Genomic DNA, 9,685 nt, shown 5'->3' with positions numbered 1-9,685 from the left:
TTTATGTTTGTACCATACTTTACAAACCTCAATCATCCCCAACTGCACGTGCGGGATTACAGGCAAAATTTCAAAAGTCTGTTCTGATAACAACATGATTTTCGTAGTCGAGTAATTCAATTCTTTGATATCATGGTTGAAATCACATGAAAACTAGTCCAAACCTAAGCCAAATCATTAATGGTAACCACTTTTAATACATAGTTGTGCATGGGGTTGTAATGCCCGTAAGGATCCATGGAATACTCCACCGAACCTTCGTTTATACATATACATTTGGAAATTTTTTCTAGCTTAATACTATAAATGTAGGAATGTTTATTATAAATTAACAGAAAAGACAGTATGATAAACAATATTGTAACACTCTCGCAAAATTGAATATAATATCGCATTTCACAAATTCGCTTAACACTATTTCTATGTCACAGCAACACGATGAACTTCTCTCGATCACGATTAATTCAACTCTGACAGCATTACCACGCTCATTTTTCCCTTAACAAACCTTGGTAACGCTCACAACATTTCTTGACAACATTAACATATCTTAACAACGTTTACAAACAATCAGCCACGTCTTTCGCTAACGTCACACCATCCCACATAAATATATGTCGGAAATGAAAGGAAAACCGGAGCCTCCCTTTGCAATTTTGGGAAAGTCTTCTAATGCTTTAGCCTAGATTTTATCATAGCTGTAATTAAGCAATTGTCATTTGTAATTGTTTGATATTTGTGAAAGCGAAAGTGGGTTCGAGGTGACAACTGGTCGCCGAACGTAGCCACGGTCACGGAATAAACGTTTTACCTGACGAAGGTGTGGATTGGTTGTATTGTTCTCCCTAGAAATCACATAGAATTGTACTTTGGAGATGTCGATATAATGGGACACGTTGTATTAGTAATCAAACTCCAGACAGAAACTGCCTAGTAACGGCGTTTGGATCTTTCTCGATGTTTCCAAAGAGTATACAACAAACTTTTGACAGAAATTGCCTAGCAACAACGATTGGAACCTTCTCGATGTCTCCAGCGAGCATATACCAAACAAATGCAGTCGTATAGCAAAAAAAAGATTTTCATCAGATATTCATTCGTGTGATCGCCTTGGAAAGTGATACATCGAGCAATTTACCGAGTGTCTCAGCAATCGTATTTTTGTGTTTAAAATTATTCTACGCATAGTAAAGAGTTATCCCGTTGACCTGGATTCGTTTGAACCCCGGAACATTGTTAATAGCGTTAATTAAATTCATTATTCGTAAAACCTATCAATCGTTAATCTCATTATTCGTTAAATTTATTATTCGTAAGACATATTATTCGTTCCTCTTATTATTCGTTAAACTTATTATTCTTTAATCTAATCATTAGTTAAACTTATCGTTTGTTAATCTTATCATTTATTAAACTCATTATTCATAATATTTTGTAAAATCTTGTATATTCGCGTAAATATAATTTCTGTTTCGTAAAACAATGGCTAATTCAAACGAAGAATCGTTACGCGCCTTAAATTCTAATGATAACCCGACATATATAAACATGCTCTCTATCATAGCTTCTGCTATTGTATTGTAACACTATAAGAGTGAGATATTTACACCTTTATTTATTTCAATATATTTTTCTTTTACAAATTCATCCACTCGTTCTTCTATCAGTCAATCTCAACAATTTTTAAAGAATCTTATATTTTATTTGCTACTTAATGGTTTTATACATTTTTCAAGAAATATCCACAAGTCTTGCGAAAACGTCTAATTTATCATGAATATCGTCACGTTGTTATTTTTCTTTTATCTTTGGTTGTATAACTCTATGAAACGAGTTTGAAATTTACGAGGAAAGATCGACTAGTCTGATTAACGCAGTTGCAAGCAATAAATCGCGTTTGGGGACGTTACATTTAATGTATGATACTGCTGTGATTGTTCGAACGGTGACGATCTTCGACCTTATGGCAATGCGATTGTGTTCATACGTTATTCGATGTGTTAACCTCAATTTTGAAAGAAAAATATATTGAAATTCATGTAACATATTTGAAAGATTTAAAGATTAAATTAAGTACAATGTAACCATAAAATAGACTTCTAGTGCAAAGCTCGTATTGTATCAAAAGAAAACGTAGAGAGTAATAAAATGATTTAAAGAATTTTAGGGCAAATGGAAAAGTAACAATGCAAAACTACAATTTTAGAAATATAATAAAATATAATTCAATCTTTTATTTACATAGACGCAACGTAATCTATATAAAAAATAATATTGAAATTTTCTCGTATCATTTATCTTTTGACGGCTGAGTAGCTGATTTTCTTTTATTTAGCATACTTCAAAGGTCAAAGTTCAAAGAGGAAGCGAATTTTACAAAAATTCTATCAATTAAGTATTGATAAATAATTCCACCAGTTAAGTTTTATCTTATCGTATTCCACTAATTTATTTCCAACAGATTTTCACTTACGCTATATGTTCGATCATTTGCACTTTCGTTAAGGAAATTATAATGGTGGAAAAAGTATAATTTATAAAAATGTTCTAATAGTAAAAGGTTAAAATATTACAATCCAAATTTAATTAAAATTTGAAGTTATTGAACTATGAAGTAATCTCACTCTCGTTTATTGTATAATGAAGGTATGAGTGGGTAATTAAATAAAAAAGAAAAATTATTCAGTTAAGAATATCCAATTTGTACCTGTATGATTTATGGCAGAGATTATGTTTTCTTACTAAGGAAATAAATGCGTAGGTAGAACGGAAGATAGTGTTGCTTTTAATCTGCTACTGAATCTAAATCTTCTTGATACTAATTTATTGCAAAGAATATAGCAAGTAAGTAATTGTGAGAAAACCAAGTTCATAGTAATTTTAGATCTAACATGAAATTATTTATTAATTTTCGTTATGATTTAAAAACAAATGATTAATAATAATATTTCCCTTCCTTTAATGTTATAAAAGTTAATTGCAGGATTTTTTGCAAGGCTGAAATGTACGAAAATTTTAATGTTGAAATTAATTCCTCTAAACAAGGTTATACATATACATTTTGGGGAAGAAGTGAAAATACAAATAAAAGAACAAGGCAAATACATTTTTCATCAAGACAAATCTATTGACATTTTTATTAAAACGATATTTTTAGTGAATACTTTAGTGATAAAGATGTTTATTAAATATAGAAAGGAAAATTTTATACTCTTACGAACAAACTTATTATTATGTTCAAAAAGTCAAAATATCTTGAATTATGTATTTTTTATAAACTCGAGTTTATTATGATATTTTTTTTTTTATAAAATCGAGTGACTTCTCTTCTTTTTTCAGACATATTGCACCGGAAGTTACTGCTCATTCTGAATTATGAACTGTTAGGATTATTTATGCACACATGATTAGTTTTTATAGTCAATATATATGTCGGGTTAGCATTAGAATTTAAAGCGCGTAACGATTCTTCATTTGAATTAGCCATTGTTTTACGAAACAGAGATTATATTTACGCGAATATACAAGATTTTACAAAATATTATGAATAATGAATTTAATGAATGATAAGATTAACAAACGATAAGTTTAACTAATGATTAGATTAAAGAATAATAAGTTTAACGAATAATAAGAGGAACGAATAATATGTCTTATGAATAATAAATTTAACGAATAATGAATTTAATTAACGCTATTAACAATGATCCTGGGTTCAAAGGAATCCACGGTTAACGGGATAACTCTTTTCTATGCGTAGAATAACTTTAAACACAAAAATACGATTGCTGAGACACTCGGTAAACTGCTCGATGTATCACTTTCTAAGGCGATCACACGAATGAATATCTGATGAAAATCTTTTTCGCTATACGACTGCATTTGTTTGTTATATGCTCGCTGGAGGCATCAAGAAGGTTCCAATCGTCGTTGCTAGGCAGTTTCTGTCAAAAGTTTGTTGTATACTCTTTGGAAGCATCAAGAAAGATCCAAACGCCGTTGCTAGGCAGTTTCTGTCTGGAGTTTGATTCCTAATACAACGTGTGTCCCATTATATCGACATCTCCAAAGTACAATTCTATGTGATTTCTAGGGAGAACAATACAACCGATCCACACCTTCGTCAGGCAAAACGTTTATCCCGTGACCGTGGCTACGTTCGGCGACCAGTTGTCACCTCGAACCCACTTTCGCTTTCACAAATATCAAACAATTACAAATGACAATTGCTTAATTACAGCTATGATAAAATCTAGGCTAAAGCATTAGAAGACTTTCCCAAAATTGCAAAGGGAAGGCTCCGGTTTTCCTTTCATCTCCGACATATATTTTCGATACTTCAGATACTATTTTGTACATACAGCACGTGTTACAGCATTGACACGAAGAGAAGTTGCTTCAAACTTTTATTGAAAATCGAAGCTTTGTAAGTACTAAAAAAACATACCAGCGAAAAAGATATTCAATTTCTGGAAATTGTCCAAAGTTCTCAATTTTATTGGAAATCCCAAGTTTATATTAGAAAAGTAAATTTCAGGTTTTGAAATTCTGTTCAATGATTTGGATGAAAATCGCGATTTTATACCAGGGCAATAGAATAGTAGAAGAAATAATCGATTTTAAATTGGAATATGATTGCAACAAAATAAATTCCAGAAATTGATGAAAGCTTTGAATTTGTAATTTTGATCGAAATCGTGATTTTGTATTAAGAAAATAAAATAGCAGAAGAAATATTCGATTTCAAGGTATTCCAAGAATTTTTTTTTTATTATTTAATTTGTACTTTACAATTTGTCCAGCTGGACATTTGGTAAATTACAAAAATTTAAAGCAACTTCCCTACGCACATTTACTTAATTTATATAACGTACATTTCCTTGCCACTGTTCAAATTAATTCTGTTTCATTTATTAAATGTGCTTTATTACTATTTCCTGTTAAATCACTCAAAATAATTAAAAATTAGCAAAAGAAAGAAAAACAGATGAGAGATAGTAATTTAGGAAACTGTATTGCATATTTTTAGACTAAATTCAGAATTATATAAATAACATTTACGTCACCTAATTTACATTGCAATATCGAATAATGAAAACATTGTACAAGAAAAGTAAAAAAAGTTATAAAGTAAGTTGCATTAGCAATTTTAATACAGAAACTCTGTAAACAAGAAACATAACAAATACAGGGTGGTTGGTAACTGGTGGTACAAGCGGAAAGGGGGTGATTCTACGCGAAAAAAGAAGTCGAAAATATAGAATAAAAATTTTTCGTTTGAGGCTTTGTTTTCGAGAAAATCGACTTTGAATTTTCGCTCGGTACGCGTGCACTTTATTACCGTCTCGTTATAACGGATCTCACTGTAAATCGTTGTCTCGATGGAAAAATGAAAAAAAAAAATTAAAAAAAATTTTTATTGTATATTTTCGATTTCTTTTTTCGCGTAGAATCACCCCCTTTCCGGTTGTACCACCACCCTGTATATTAATAAACATTCCCATTATAGGTATAAGAAGAGAAATTTTCTTAACCCCTTAACCTACAATTACGGGCATAGCCCGTAGTACGATGATCGGGCCAAACGTAAATATTACGGCCATTCTCGAACGTAAATCGTAGCTTAAGGGGTTAAGCCACAATAATAACAGAATAAGTAATGTGAACTGTCCTGCACAATTAAATTAATATTATCAGTGAAATTTTACAAATTGCAAATTATTTGCCACTTATTGATATTGTTACGCCGGGCGACTCTCTGCCTGGCCCAGGTCACACACCGCGGGCCAGACGGACACCAGATGTCCGCTCTTCCGTACGGCGTACCCTCAATAGCCTTAAGCATCCGTCATAAACCCGAGTCACTTGCCTGCTAAGGTCCTTCAAACAAACATCTGTTTCCGAGGAATTTCTCGAGACTATTGTCTACCACGGTTTAACTAAGGAAAGTTGGTTTTTCGCACGTACGCTGCAACTTTCCTCCCACTAACCACTTTCTCTCGAGGGCGGTTAGGCCCTTCGTTTAACCAATTAAAAACGAAGCCTATTCCCTTACTCTCCTAAATAACATCGGCACCAACAAATCCGATGGTCCCGTGCGCTAGACACACCCATCCTTAGCTTTCCTCCGACACATCATCGTCTCCCAGTACGGTACTGATTTCACATCCTTCGAACGGTCAACATCCTTCGAGCGGGCAGACACACCCGCAGATCAGTCACTCAATCATCTCGTACACACGCACCAGTGTAACTATCCTCGTTATAAGTTGTGGAATAAACGGTGAAATATAACTTACTACTGTGTCATATTCAATCAACCACCTCTGTTATCTTAACCGAAACAGGGGAACGACTACTTCGCGGCGTCGATTCACCGAATCGTAGCGAGAATTTACGCCTCTCGCTGACGCGTTTTCCTCGCGACCGCGTCTCTCCGCGAACGGTCGTAACAGATATTAATACATCATCTTGTATAGTAACTTTTTAAACAGATCACACGGTTTCTAAAATGATAAAACTCAACGTATGATTCCAACTAAGAATATGCTTCGCTAGTAATGTTTATGCATTTATAGAAAATTTAAAGATACAAAACCACGCAGAATGTATCAAATATACAAAAGTATATGAAATGTCCAAAGTATAATATAAGTATACTTTATAATATATGGTGAACGAAACAAATTTCTATTTAGATTCTATTTCTTTATTTATATTTATAGAGATATGAATTTGCAAAAACATTCACCGTCCACTGATAACCTGTTATAATGATTAATGCGAGTATAAATAACCAACTAAAAAAAGAAAGAAAATAATCTGTCATATGTTTATTAAAATATGTAAATAAGAATACACATAAAGTAAAAATAATAATAAAACGCGTTAAGTTGAACATTAACGTGGAAAGTTACTGTGCACACTATGACAGGAAGCAAATATTCCAATATAAGGCAGGCATGAAACCCAATAGTACAAGTAATGAATGGACATATTGATTCATTTGTTGGTGGGTTCTCATTTGGATAGCAATAGTATGTTACACGATACAACTGGTGGACAGCACTTGCAGTGCATTCGGTTGCGGTATGATCAGCCACTTGGTAGTACGAAATATACATGTATATTATTGTACATGTGTATTCGACGCAACGGTCCAGTGCATATTTCTCGTATTAGCTTTATCCACGCATGGCCATGCACTACAAGTAACATTAGTGCATCTTGTCTTCCGCAAAATTACTATAATACGCGCGAAATGTCTGAGTTTCACTGCGAATTTCTACCATGTAGTGTAAAATAAAGCATGTATCGTGTGAAATCGTGGAAAATGCATGAAATCGAGACAAAAAGATGAATAAATTAATGTCAGATTTTATCTCGATTAAATTGTTAAAGCGATTATTAGAACTCGTTTTTTTATTCCTATTCGAGCATATTGTTTATTGTTTATCATTTAATTACTTATAAATTTTGCATTTAATATTTATATTGTAAAATATTTTATTGACCGTTTAACATTCATCATTTATAAATTTTATATTATAAAATGATATTATAAAATATTTTCTTACCGTTTATAAAGTTATTACATTTTTAAAGGGCGATTAAAAAATTGTATATTTATAATTGTATAAAAATAATTGATACAAAGTAGCAATAACGAATTGTTTTATTACTTACATTTACATAATAATATAGTTTCATATAAATTCCAGTTATGTATAAATCCCAATATGTTATTGTTATCAAAAGTTACTGTAGAATTCCATAAACTGAAATATTATCTATTCGAGTATATTAATTTAAAACTTACATTCAGAGTTTTATTTTATTATTTTCCTAGTCACAATATGTACTTTGAATAAAGATAAGTAATTTCTATAATATATTCAAGAAAACGTTTAAGTATCTGATAATAAAAAGAAATTCAGTTATAACAAAGGTATTACGTACAGATATTAATGCATCCCGGCAAACTAGTGTTTAAGACTATATTAATCTGAAGAATACATTTCATACACGGTACTTTATATACAGCAAATTCTTAAAATAAAGATATAGTATGATAGATATAAAAATACAATAACAACAATATGAATTCCTAATTTTCTAAATTTCTCAGATTTATACTTCGACATTTACAAATTCTTAGTTCTATCATTTCTTTCAATTTGAGACTACCTCAAAGTGCAACTTAATGAAATCGATTCTCTTTGAAGCGTAAGGATGATTTGGAAAAAAAGACAGGATAAGCGCACAGCTTGTGGAAGAATTGCGTATTTGTTTGTTGAAATTCCATTACAGATTGATGGTAGAACTAATGGTTGAAGTTAGGCAAATTGCTGAGGGTGGACACTCGAATTTCTTGATTTAGTATTTGAGAGAGGGAGAGAGAGAGAGGGAGAGAGAGAGGGAGTGAGAGAGGGAGGGGGAGAGAGGGAGGGGGAGAGAGGGAGGGGGAGAGAGGGAGGGGAGAGGGAGGGGAGAGAGGGAGAGAGAGGGAGAGGGAGAGAGAAAGAGAGAGGGAGAGAGAAAGCGAGAAGGAGAGAGAGGGAGAGAGAGAGGGAGAGGGAGAGAGAAAGAGAGAAAGAGACGGAGAGAGAGAGACGGAGAGAGAGAGAGACGGAGAGAGAGAGAGACGGAGAGAGAGACGGAGAGAGAGAGAGACGGAGAGAGAGAGAGACGGAGAGAGAGAGAAACGGAGAGAGAGAGACGGAGAGAGAGAGACGAGGAGAGAGAGACGGAGAGACGGAGAGAGAGAGGGTGAGAAGGTGAGAGGGAGGGAGGGAGGGAGGGAGAGAGAGAGAGAGAGACTGGTCACATATCAGGCAGCGATAAGCCTTGAGGTGACTGGGCGCAACATCAGCGTATTCGACTAACAGTTTGCAGGCGATAAGATAATAAAGCGCGCCGAGTTTAAAGAAATGAAATAGTATGCCATATTTACAAAAATTCCGCGTCGTTGAGTTTTCCTTAGTTAGAAACGATCATCGATTATTTAAACTATCACTAAAGATTCGATGGCTTTATAGTAGTGTTGTTGCGCTGCAACATAATTCTTCGATCTTAATAGATTTCTTTATAGATAGAACAGAACAGAAATCCTTGAATATCGAATCATAGATTTTTCAAAGCGTGAGTTGCGAGCTAATTTTAGGTAGAATTAAATATTAAAATATAGGATTAGTTTATATGTCCATTAGATGAGTTTTTCCGGTCGGAAACCGTCGGATAAATAACTGAAAGTCGAGTTAGAAATCACATGAAAATTACTATTTCTCTATACTTTCTCTTAGCTCACATATCTATATCAAATCAATTCTCGACGATAATCATGCTTCGCGTAATTTTCGAGCGAGTTGTTAAAAATCACGACTTTCGAAAGAGGTCTCGGTCTATAAAAATTTGAAAAGATTTATATAACACTTTTCAAAATCATGTCCAAATATTTACGAATCTTGACCTGAAAATTTTCCGCTCTTCAAAAATTTATAATCAATTTTCTCACATCGAAATTCATTAACATTTATAACATCCCTGTAACATCTAGTTGGGAAACAGAATTTTTAACGTTCCAATATCTCGCAATATGGTTTATCCCTTTCACAGCGAAATTTTCCATCAATCAACAGAATTTCACTCGGCTTCACTCCCAAAGGTGTGAATAGAGAAATCGCGT

At 33.1% G+C, this 9,685-nt stretch overlaps 2 protein-coding genes across 3 annotated transcripts in view; one reads left to right on the top strand and one right to left on the bottom strand.

The window, feature by feature from the left end:
- The window catches only part of LOC117162475 (uncharacterized), a 417,893-nt gene that overhangs the window by 91,524 nt on the left and 316,684 nt on the right, over positions 1-9,685 (bottom strand). The gene's annotated exons all lie outside the window — the stretch shown is intronic.
- The window catches only part of LOC117160535 (uncharacterized), a 47,727-nt gene that overhangs the window by 15,370 nt on the left and 22,672 nt on the right, over positions 1-9,685 (top strand). The gene's annotated exons all lie outside the window — the stretch shown is intronic.

This window comes from Bombus vancouverensis, chromosome 1 (genome assembly GCF_051014615.1).
Source record: "Bombus vancouverensis nearcticus chromosome 1, iyBomVanc1_principal, whole genome shotgun sequence".
NCBI lineage: Eukaryota > Metazoa > Arthropoda > Insecta > Hymenoptera > Apidae > Bombus > Bombus vancouverensis.
The sequence above is the reverse complement of the archived record's forward strand: the minus strand, read 5'-3'. Positions and strand labels throughout refer to the sequence as shown.